Raw genomic sequence first — 12,320 nt, forward strand, 5'->3', positions numbered from 1 at the left:
CGTTTGGAGGATATCAATTGAAGGATTCAAAAACCTTTTCAGATATTAAGAAAAGACCCTTGTCTTTTGCTTTTTGGCAAGAATAAGGTGCCCCTGTTTTTTTGTTTTTGTTTTTGTTTTTGTTTTGTTTTTCTGTTCTTGAAATATTCCATGATTTCCTCCATTTATGTCTGTGCTTATGTTGCCTCCTTTATCATGGATGCCTTCCCACTTTAGCTTCTATCTACTCTCCTAGTATTAGCTTAAATATTACCTGCTCTGTGAGACATCATCTATCTTTCAAACCAGAAATTCCTTCCTCTGAACTAAATTAGCACTTGGTACCTATGTAAGTAGGTATTTGTGGACATTTAGATTATATACTCCCTGAGGTTAAGGAGTATTTATTATTTTCTTTGTATCCATACATGATGCCTTGCACATAGTAGGAGCCTAATCAATATTTATTGAATGGATGTTGGCTTCAATCCAATACATTCTGCTTTTATCTGTCTCCTTTTATGTATCAGCTAGGTTTCTTACTGACTTCCTAGAACCCTTGTAGAGTCCTTGGAAAGTATTGAACAGCTGCCACAGCATGAGCAGACATTAAATAGAACTTAGCAAGGTAAGCCATGGTTCACAAGGTACCATAACTCTCCTAACCACAGAATTTGGCCACCATTCCCAGGATAGAGAATCACTGAGAAGCAGATTTAGTTCTAGGTACTTCATGGGAGCTCAGACTATCTCTGATAGGTGAACTGAGTCTACCTGTGGCTCTAGGGTGTTCTAATTTGATGCTATTGAATTTCCCCCTCCTTTTGAATTTGAATTTGAATAGTCTTTCCTTCCTTTAGATTTCCTGTAATCAAATATATTGTATTGGATTTAGGATTGGCCTTTATCCAGAAAAATTTTTGCAGCAACAAAATAACTGTATTGACAACAACAGTTGTATTGACAATTGTATTGACAATAACTATTTAGAGAGCACTTTAAAATTTATAGAGCATTTTCCTAAAACAGCAACTCTGTGAGGTAGGTATTATATTATTATGCCTATTTTTACAGATAAGGAAACTGAGACTCAGAGAATAATTTATTCAAGATCAAATAATCTGTCAACATTTATTAGGAACCTTGTATGTGCCAGGCACTGTGATAAGTATAGGGGATACAAAGGCAAAAAATAGTGAGTGGTCATTGTCTAAGGGGGAGATAGCAGGTAAAGAGCTATGTACAAGATATCTGCAGGTTAAATTGGGAGTAGTCTCAGATAGAAAGTGCTGAGATTAAGGAGGACTAGAAAAGGCTTCTAGAAGAAGATGGGACTTTTGCAGAGACTTGAAGGAAATCAGGGAAGCCAGAAGATGGAGATGAGAAGAGAGACAGGCATGAAGGACAGCCAGTGAAAATGTTCAGTTGGGGGATGGACTGTCCTGTGCAAGTAACAATAAGGAGGCCAATGTCACTGGATCACACACTGCTTAGAGCCAAGAAAAGTGTTAGAAGAGTAGGAAAGTAGGGCTAGGAAGGGGCTAGGTTATGAAGGGATTTAAAAACCAGAAAGAACGTTTTATGTATAATCCTGGAGGGAGTAACAACTGGAGTTTATTAAATAAGGAGCAATATGGTCAGAGCTTTTCTTTAGAAAGATTACTTTGACAGCTATGTAGTGGATGGACTGGAGTCTTTCCCCAAAGACATGAGGCAGGGAGACCAACTAATAGACTGCTGCAGTGGTCCAGGCTTGAGGTGATAAGGGTCTGCACCCTGGTGGCTGTAGTATCAGAGGAGAGAAGTGGACTCATAGGGAACATGTTATAAAGGTAGAAACAATAAGACTTGACAACTGGTTGAATATGGGGGAGATAGAGAGGAGGAGTTGAGAATGACACCTAGTCTAAATCCAATGTTCTTTCTACTATACAACCTAATCATCTTGAATGCCTGTTCTTCCCTATGCTTTAGTATTAAATAAAACAACTTTCCCATTCCCACCCACACCCCAATAATGGAATTAGAATTCTAACAAAACTGGACATCTTCAGGTGTCATCTAGCGGTCAACATTTTGGTGACGAGTCCCTCTGTACTTAATTAAGCACTTTTATAAGCACTTAGTTGAATCTTTTCTAGCTCGGTAGAAACTGTCAGAGCTTTGGCAGAGCTTTCAAGGACCCACAATCACCTCTGTGGCATCAGTGATAAGAAACTGGAATGGGACTTTTATTGAGGAAGAGTGATAGTGGGGGAGGTGGGTACAGACATAGGAGTCATTTCAAAATCAGCTGTCTGCCTCAAGATCATTGACTGGCTAGAACAAAGAGGGACATCAATACCAAATTAGAAGAAAGGAGAATGAGACTAAGATACAGTGTATAATTACAGAAGTTCCTTTCTGACCTCTTTAAATTGGATGTTGAGTAGCAAAAACTAGAGACGGACAAATTTTTTTTACCATTTCACGGAGGAGTTTATACAAATAGTCATCACAACAAGAAGGCCCCAGAAATTTTCTTTGCCAGGAAATGCTTTACTTTCTTTTGTCAAACAGAGAGATATGGCAGCTAAGAGAAAAGCCATGCTAAATAATTATCCCTTTTGTAAAACATAATAGAGGAAGCTGGTGGAAGGTTATAAACCATACTACTTCATTTAACAGTGAAAAATTGTTGAGAGAGAAATAATCCTATGAAGAACATAGCATGAAATTAGAGTAATCCAGATCATCTCTCGTGAATTCCTAGATGAAATTAGAATGATGGAAACAAATAGATGAAAAGGACAGAAGTATTGGGTTTCTTAAAAATATATCTTATGATCAACAATAGGCAGAAGTACAATGCTGAGATTGTATCAGTTAAGGAGCTGCTATGAGGATGGGGCAAGGATGCCTAAGAAGATGAAGTCGGGGAAGAACAGTTAAACCCAGTCATACAAAAGACATCCAAAAGAAATACACAGCGATGAAATAATTTTAAAGCACCTAAGAAACAATTTTTCAAGATGTCACCAAAGGTGGGAAGATTCCAAAATAATGGAAAAATATTATAAACATCACCATCACTCAACAAGATGATATTCATCACTAACTAGTGACCAAAATCACTACTTTTTTCACCTCTGTAACATCTTGATGACAACATCTTATGAATGCACAGAGGAGATTATGATGAAAAATGATAAGTGAATAGGCAGGCTTTAGTGGTTAATCTTCTGTAGAAGATTACATCCACAAAATGGATTGAGAAATATAGGGAATATTAAATCCTGATGTGTGATTGCTGATTAAAAAAATAAAAAAAAAACTTGACTTGATAAAACAAAATGGAGCCTTAGATCTTAGATCTTCTGAAACAAGGTATTGTTCCACATACATATTAAAACCATATGAGAATTTGTGATCTTTTTTTTTAACCATGGAAATAATGGTTTAAAGATTTACTGTATCAACATCAAATGAGGCATATACAAGACACATTCTTATAAAAACATATTTACCAGTTTCATAGGACACATCCTACAATACAGTCTATCTTCCTGTTGATAGTTATGTGCTCTGAGATGTTTGTAATTGCAAGAAGCACACTGTACTACCATTCAGCACCTAGGAATTTCCAACCTCTCAGTCTCATGAGGTAGCCACCAGGACTGGAAACACATCTCTCAGGGTCACTATTCAGTCACCTGTTCTCAGGGAAAGAAACAAAAAGCAGAAAAATCATCCAAGGACTCGAGATCCAGTCTCAGGTTCACCTAAGCAAGTATGAGTTCTTGCTGCTATATCCATATAGCTGCCATAATTTATGCTTTTTGGGGGTGAGATGGGAAGAAAGATTTCCTCTGCACCCCTGCCACCTTTCTAGAATTCCAAGGGAGAGTTGGCAGAGACTTGAGCAACCCATTTGAAAGAAAGAAACTTTTTCACTCTTTCACCTAGCTTGCTGAAGTGTCAGATCCTCTCAATTCAGTTGCTGATCATCAATGGAGCAGGTAATACAGCTTGGCTATAGCAGCAAGACAGAGGCCCTCAGGAAGAGATAGAGGACAGCATATGTCAGAAGGGGTCATATACTACTATCATCAACATCTTGACCACTATTTTACAGGGAATAATAGTCCAGTGTGGCCAAGAGACCTAGGAACAGTAGTATCCATCAGACTACTAGGTATGTTTCCAGTCTGAAACCACCAATACCAATCTCTGACCAACTTCCAGCAAAGGACAAGAAAGCCCAATAGTCCCAGGAGAAACATGGTCTCCTGACCATTGATTGGCTCTGCTTACAGCTTAGTGCCTCATAGCTATCGTTAAGTACTTGTCCAGCTTTTAGTTCAGTACTTAGCATGTAGTAGGTGCTTTGTAAATGTTTATTGACTAAATGACAAAATAAAGGTAATATGGACATGTATCGTTTCAGTTGAGCAATGATGTTGCTTTTAGAAATGCCACAGTCCCCTTTTCTACTGAAGCAATAGCCATTTCAATTAGTTTTTTTTCAAAGACTAGGGCTCCCAATCTCACCTAGATTTGATATTTAGTAGCTCCTCATTAGTCTGTTTCAATGGCATGGGGTTTTTAACTCACTATTTTCCAACCTGGAATAAGTCATCCTTCCTAGGGGCTCACCATATTAATGTCAAATAGCACAGACACTCAACTGGCTTAGCCCATACTGCAACACAGAATTCCCAAGCTCAAGTGAGCCAGTGCTTTTAAGTCCAGTATGATTCACACCTGGAAAAATTATGGCAATCTTTTGAACGTTGTAATAAATTTTGATGCTTGAAAGATCCTGATAAAAATAAGACATTGGCAACTTCTGGGAAGATATTGATATTAATACTCAAGATAAATACTGACACAAATACATAGCCATCAAACAATCTTAATGACTATGAGAACTACTTTGACTTTAGCAAGCATCAGGAAGCTTTAGTTGGAGCACCTGTCTTCATCTAAAAGAATGGCAACTGTGTCTCATGATAAATAGCATATTCAGACTCAAAAGAAATTGTCTTTCTTCCCCCTATAGTCATCTGCCTCTCTCTGATAGTCAGCTTATCAATAACTGTATTGCTGGAATCTCCCCTGAAGCTGGAAAGGCAGCTGAGTATCTTTCTCAAAAACATTCCTATTAAACATATGTAAGCTGGTATATTAAAGATGTACATACTGGAAGGAATATTTTTTTTGCTTAAGGACTAAGGAAATGTTTTAATGGTACATAGTGAAATAACTATAGGAGGCTTATGCATTAGATTATTTATAGAGGGCCCACAAGATATCAGTAATACTCGTCACAGCTACTGCGTGTACTGAGTTTTGGGCATAGGTCTGCCTTCATGATTTGGAGTCTTCTCAGGGAACTAGCAGAATATAAGTTCCTTGAGGTCAGAAAGTATTTTTATTATCAAATGAGAAAATATTTATAAATTGCTTAGAACAGCACCTGGCACATAGTAGTACATAAAAAAATAGGCTTTAAAAAAAACACAACTTTCTGCCTTTGTATTCCACAGCAGCTAGCATAGAACTTTGCACATTATAGGTGTCTAATTAATGTGGATTATATTGGATTGAATCAGCCCCAAAGGACCAAGGCCAGGCCTGACCAGTACAACCTGATGCATAGGAGGACATCTGGTTATCTTCACAGCTGTCTCTTGTGGGATAGGGGAGGGGTGGAGTCCAACTCAATCATACTTTGTCTTTTTCTTTTTAAAATGAATGCTGTGTTGGACTAGATTGCTTTGTTCACTGTGATTTTAATATGTTGACCAAATGTTTTCATTTATAACCCTGTTCTAATTCAGAGACAGAGTTGGAAGCCTGTACAATGTCATGGAGATATGGATAGGTACAGAAAGCTATGGAAATAGGTTGGGGCTAGCAAACTGTATTGGTTTGGTTTGCTAGTGAGTTTCTTAGTGGCATGCTTAGAAAGTTACTAGTGATCCAGGATTCTTCCTGTATGGCTCAGCAATATAGATGATAACATGGGGAAACCAGTGTTTTTAGTCTACTATACTTTATTTATGGTAATGCAGTCATCTAAGTAAAAATTTCAGAGCATATGAAACACTTAGGAAGTGTCAGAAAATGTACCATCCCTGACCAGAGAAAAGGTGAAAAAAATATCCTGCTGACTACATTTGCATATTTTATTTCACTGGCAAGATCTTATCTGTTGGGTAGCAAGTCAGAGCTCTCAAAATTATGCATTTTTAATGCCATGCTGCTGATGTGATTTGTAGGTGCTAGAAAAATTCAGGAAACCTCTCCAAGGCTCCTATTCTATCTTCTTGACCTGATCAAGTCTTCCTGAGTAGGTACTTGTTTCTGTAAAGCAATCCTTTTATTCATCTTTAATCGGCTCTATCATGGCTTCCAACGGTTGATATAAACCTTTTCTACTTTTCTACCACCTCTTTCCTCCAGTAGTACTCTCATCTCACCTCCTATTGTATTTCCTAAGAAGCTTGAAATTACCTGCTGTGAAGTCTCTCAAATCCACATCTCCACTTCCTTTCCTCTAGTCTTAGTCAATGAAGAGAAGAAGCCCCCCTCCTTGCCAAGGCTAACCTTTCCTTTTGTACTCTTGATCCTATCCTCTCCTGAGAAGACTTAGTTACCTTTCTCCACCCTCTCTCTCATAATTTTTAGTCTTTTCCTTTCTACTGACTGGTCTTGACTTGTATTTTACTCTCTCCAATCCTCTGATCATATGATTCCCTCATTTTTGCAATGAAATAGACTTACCCCAGGGGTGGGTAACCTGTGACCTCGAGGCCACATGGTTCTATGAAGTTTGGATTCAGTAAAAGGGCTGCACTTGAGGACCTAGAGGGCCACATGTGGCCTCAAGGCCACAGGTTCCCCACCCCTGAACTTAGCCCTCTCCCTCCATATCTTTATCTTGTAAAGTCCCCACCATTATTTCAGGCCATACTCAAATTTCACCTCCTTCACAAAGCCTTCCTTGATCTGCCTTCTCTCCCAGGCACAGTAATTTCTCCTTCCTTGAATTTTTTATGAGACTCTATCTGGATCATGCTGATGTCTGTCTAGCCAAGCTGGCCTACTTCCTGTCATCCATACATGACATTTCAATTTCTGCTTCCATGCCATGATACGTGCTATCCTCTAAACCTGAAATGTTCTCTTCCTCTTACCTCTACTTCTTGGGAATCCTTAGTTCCCTCACCCATTGGCTCAATTCCTGAAGTCCATCATTATTCCCCTCCACTGTTAGTGTTCTTGCAGTCATTATATATTTCATATGTATTATCCTTTATCCTTTAGCACCTAGCATGGCGTATACTCGGCATTTAATAAATGCTTTCCATTTAATCAATTGATTAGACCTCCTCTTTATACTTAGTTCATTCTCCCTTGTACTTATTTCACCCTTCCTTGTATTAATAGTCATTTGTCTACATGTGTTTCCTCTTTTTTAAATTGTAGGTTACTTTGAGTTAAGGGCCTGTGTTATATCTCTTGCTATATTCCCAGTTACTAGCACAATGCCTGGTATATCGCAGACAATAAATGTTTGCTAATGAATGATCAAGGTTCCAGATAACATGAAAAAGAACAATACAGTTATTGATAAATTTGGATACCATGAGGAGTTTGCCACATATCCTGAGGTGATCTCAGTTTGGAATTGTCAACCATTTTAGAGCTATCAGAAGTTCATTGGCTGCATTCCATTTTACCAATTGAGTGAAGCAGGCTTTCAAAGGAAATAAGTACCATTGAACTTTTTTTTTTAATGGAGCTATGCTTGAAGAAGAAACAAAGCCTCTTCTTTGAACTGCTCAGGTGGGAAAGGTGAAAAGCAGAAAAAGGATTTTAAACATTCAAATAAAGGCACAGCACCAAGGAACCAGACAGGCAGAACTGTGTACAGTCAGTCTCTGCAAATAGTGACTAGAGGTGCTAACCAAAGGATAGTCAACACTACTAATAAATAGGGAAATTTGTTGGCAGGAACTTTAAGGATCTATTTTTTAAATCTTCCTGAAACTATTTCATCTGAATTTCTGTTAGATTTTTAAAATTATTATTATTATTCCTTGAAGAATTTTAGAAACCACAGAATTAGAAGGGGAATAAGAAATCACAGTTTAGTTTATCCCTGAGCAAAAATCCCTTGAATGCATCTCCTCAAATCAGTGGTCATCCTTTGATTAGAAATTTCATGTGACCTATAATGGCAACCCATTCCAATCTTGGATGGCTCTAGTTGTGTGGGAGTTTTCTCCTTTATTAAGTCACAATCTGCTTCCCTGCGATTTCCACTCAATATTCTTAGTTTAACAAGAAGAACAAATTTAATCCTTTTCTTATTTGACAACTCTTTATATCCAAGAAGAAGACTATGATAATGTATATAGGTATAACCAAATAGAGGAAAGCTTAATGAACAGTCTTCTACACTGTCTATAGTTGAAATATGTTTTTTGATTTGCAGCTAGAGCACTGGTTCTTTGCTCTCCTTTTTAGATTTATATACAAACCCTTTGTGAGTAGAGATAGCTTTTGGTTCTCATAAAGCTCATTGAGGATGTGGAACATGTTAATGGTATTATCTGTGAGTGGAGTGGTAGCCTGATAAGTCAGGCTGGTTTTGTTATCCTCCGTGTTTGAAATGGCAGTAAATTTCATAAGAGATTTGTGGAAAATAAGGGGTCCGATAGTGGTAGCCAGCTAAGATACAGAGCAAGTAAGGTTCAAAGAATAAGGATGCTTATCTATTCTTTTTTCACTTCATCTTTTCTATCAGTGAAAATTATCTTTGACCTGGAAAGTATAGACCAGACATGATTAAAGATGGAAATGAAGCACAAAATAGGTGGGGGCATTATTTAGAAAGTGTGTACCTACTTTCCTAAAATGAGTTCAAGTTTCCAGACTCAGATAAATGATATCTGAGAATACTGTAAAACAACAAAAACAGCTTATAAATTTGATTATGTCACTGCTCCAGATGTCTAATTATGAAGAACAGGAGAAATGACAGATTTAGAGATGAGTAAAACCGTGTGTCCTTGGGCAAATCATTTTAGGGCCTCACCATCTTCATCTATCAATTGGGGGAGTTGGTCTAGTTGACCTGTAATGTCCCTTCCAGCCCTAATATTCTCAGATTCAAGGAAATGCCCCGATACTAAGAGAGAAAGGGAGAGAGACAAAGACCGAGACCGAGACAGAGACAGAGACAGAGAGATAGAGACAGAGACAGAGAGAACTATAGACTACAGGTCTACAAGTCTTCCAGCTGTTTTGTGATTAGATCATGTTTGTGGATGGCACATTTCCAAGGTCTCTTGATATGTCAACTCAAAGAAGACATTGGAAACCTGTGTATGTTTCCAGTGGAAGTGGGGCGGTGTGGGAAAAAAGGGGACAGGTTAGATGGGTTTTGTTGAGAGCTAGTGGTAGACAAGTCCTCTGATTCTCTCCTGATTTAAATTTGTCTTTTCAGCCACAGTTACTTGGACAAAAAGAATTCTCAGGCAATTTTTCAAGTTAAGATGTTATTATTTCCTTTAAGGTTAAATACAAAGAATGATTTATGCACATAAATCTGTGGGTTTTTCTTTCACTGTCTTCACTGAAGCTTCAGATAGAAGGGAATTATGCTGAAAAGAGTACATTTCTTTTTAAATACGTGTTTTTGGATATAAGGAAATGTGGCAAGAGAAATGGAGGTAAGAAAGTACCATCAATAAATAAACATAATATCTATATATTTAAAGGCCTTTTTTCAGAGTGAGGTTATATTAGATAAGAAGAAGCTGTTCTTTATTTCCAAGGACCACATAATGTCTTGTTGGGGGTTTTTCTTAGTAGCTAAATTTGTAAAATACCAACATCCTGAGTTACTTAGTTTTCTACTTGCCCTGACTTTTATGTTTACAGAAATTGTCCTGACTTCCCAAGGGTTCTGAATGAGAATGCTGAGGACGTGTTCGTTATTCCTTTTTTGTTAAGAAATCACATCCTGAAGATGATTTCTGCTCTTTTCCTCTTCCTATAGGCCTGAATTCAGTTGTATCTTGGTATAAAAATTTTTATAAGGAAAAAAGCTGGATAAAGCTGCCCAAATTGCTGAAAGTCACAAGAATTTTACATTTGCATTTGTTTTCATTCATGCTTGCAAAAAAAAAAAAAAAAGACACCCAAAAGGTCAATGGGTAGAGAACATATAGGGAGGCAAATTTTGGATTCAGCGTTAAGGAAGACATTTGTGAAAATTAGAACTGTCCAGGAACAGATTGGGTTGCCATAAGAGGCTGCTAGCCTCTCATTACTGGAAACAGAGACTGAAATATCATTTATGATGTATGGTGTGGAGGGGATTTCTGCCTTGGATGATAAGGTGCCCTCTTGCTGAACCAAAACATTTCAGAGTTGGAAGAGATCTCAGAAGCTATTAGGTATAGTACATAGTTAAGTAAGAATCTTATATGCAACATTTTAAATTTGATTCAATGAGCATTTATTAAATGCCTGCTATGAGCAGGACACTGTGCTATGTGTGGGGAATGCAAAGACAGAAATGAAATAGTCCTTGCCCTCAAGGAGCTTACATTCTCCTGGGGGATAAAACACATAAATATAGTAAACACAAAGTCCTTGTAGCGCCATACAAAGTGATTTTAAGAAGTAGAGAGAGAAAGCTAATAATCAAGATGAGGAAAGACCACATGTGGAATAAACCACCTGACCTATACGTTAAAGGGAGCTAGAAATTCTTCCAGGCAGAGGGGAGCAGTGAATTTATTTCATCCTGCAGGGGACCACTATCCATGGATGTAAGAGAGAATGTCATGTAAGGGAAACAGATAGACCAGTGATGGAGAGGGAATGAAGGCATTATGAAATGAGAGGGGAATAGTAGGTGGGAGTCAGATTGTGGAGAGCTTTAAATGCCAGGCTGAGGAATTTTATTTTATCTTAGAGGTAATATGAAAGCAATTAAGATGCATGCGTAAAGGGATGATGTGGTTCAATCTGTGTTTTAGGAATATTTCTTCAGCAGCCTTTTAGAGAATAGATTGAAGACAGGAGATATTGGAAATAGGGAGACTGATTAGGGGTTCTTGGCAATGCTCTCTAGGGCTGAAGTGTGTAGGACCCAGAATGGTGCAGAGATCATGTGAATTGAGAGAAGGGGATAAATACAAAAGATGTTATGGAAGTAGAATTGACAAAATTTGACAACTGACTCAATTTGGGTGCATCAAGAATGACACCGATGTTGTGAACCTGAGTGACTAAAAAGATGGCAGTAACATCAAAAATAATAAGGAAGTTTGGAGCCAGGATAGGCTGGGGAAGAATGTATGATGAGTTATATTTTAACCATGTAGAATTTGAAATGCCTATGCACCATCGCGCTAGTTATCCATCAGGCTGTTGGTAATATTCGAATGGAGGTCAGGAGAGATTAAGGTTGACTATATCAACTTGGGAGTCATGAACATAGATCTGAAATCATCTCTGACAGGTTGACTTTAAAACTTTTCTGAAGAAGTATATAATGATGATGATGATGATAGCTAGCATTTTTTGTAGTGCTTTAAGTTTTGCAAAGCAGTATGTTATCTCATTTTATTCTCACTACAATACTGGGAAGTAGGTATTATTATTATCCCCATTTTCCCAGTGAGGAAACTGAGACTGAGAGAAATTAAGTGATTTTCCCAGGGTCACACAGCTCATCTGAGGATGAATTTGAACTCAGGTCATCCTGATTCTAGGTCCAGCACTCTCTCCACTGTTACTGATGCAGCCTATTCTACTTTGGAATGGTGTTCATTGCTAAGCCTTTCTTGCATCTATAGAAATTTTAAATTTGCCTACTTTAAACACTTACCAAGGTATTCCTGGTTCTGTACTCTGGAGTCAAGTAGAACAACACTGATCCTCTTTTCAACAAGTTAGTCTTTCAAATACTTAAAGTCGGGTACCATGTCCCTTCCAGGATCCCTTCTTGCCCCTTCCCCCCAATACACATACTCTCTAAAATTCTCCATGTTCAACATTTCTAGCTCCTGCAATCAGTCCTCCAGTAATGAATGGATTGGAGTTATAAGGAGGCAAATTTTGTATTCATCATAAGGGAATTTTTTGTAGCTATTAGTGCTAGCTCAGACCAAAATGGGTTGCCAGCTGGTGGCCCCAACTTTGCAGATTCCTACAACTATAATCACTTCACCATTCTGGTGGGAATCCTCTTTTCACACTCCAGTGTATATATTGGTGTCCATGTTAAAACATAGTAGCTGGAACTGAACACTGTGTTCTACATAAGCAGCTAG

At 38.0% G+C, this 12,320-nt stretch overlaps 1 protein-coding gene across 1 annotated transcript in view; it reads left to right on the forward strand.

The window, feature by feature from the left end:
• The window catches only part of OCA2 (OCA2 melanosomal transmembrane protein), a 556,217-nt gene that overhangs the window by 351,620 nt on the left and 192,277 nt on the right, over positions 1 to 12,320 (forward strand). The gene's annotated exons all lie outside the window — the stretch shown is intronic.

This window comes from Vombatus ursinus, unplaced genomic scaffold (genome assembly GCF_900497805.2).
Source record: "Vombatus ursinus unplaced genomic scaffold, bare-nosed wombat genome assembly UNPS02011591.1, whole genome shotgun sequence".
NCBI classification, from domain to species: Eukaryota; Metazoa; Chordata; class Mammalia; order Diprotodontia; family Vombatidae; genus Vombatus; species Vombatus ursinus.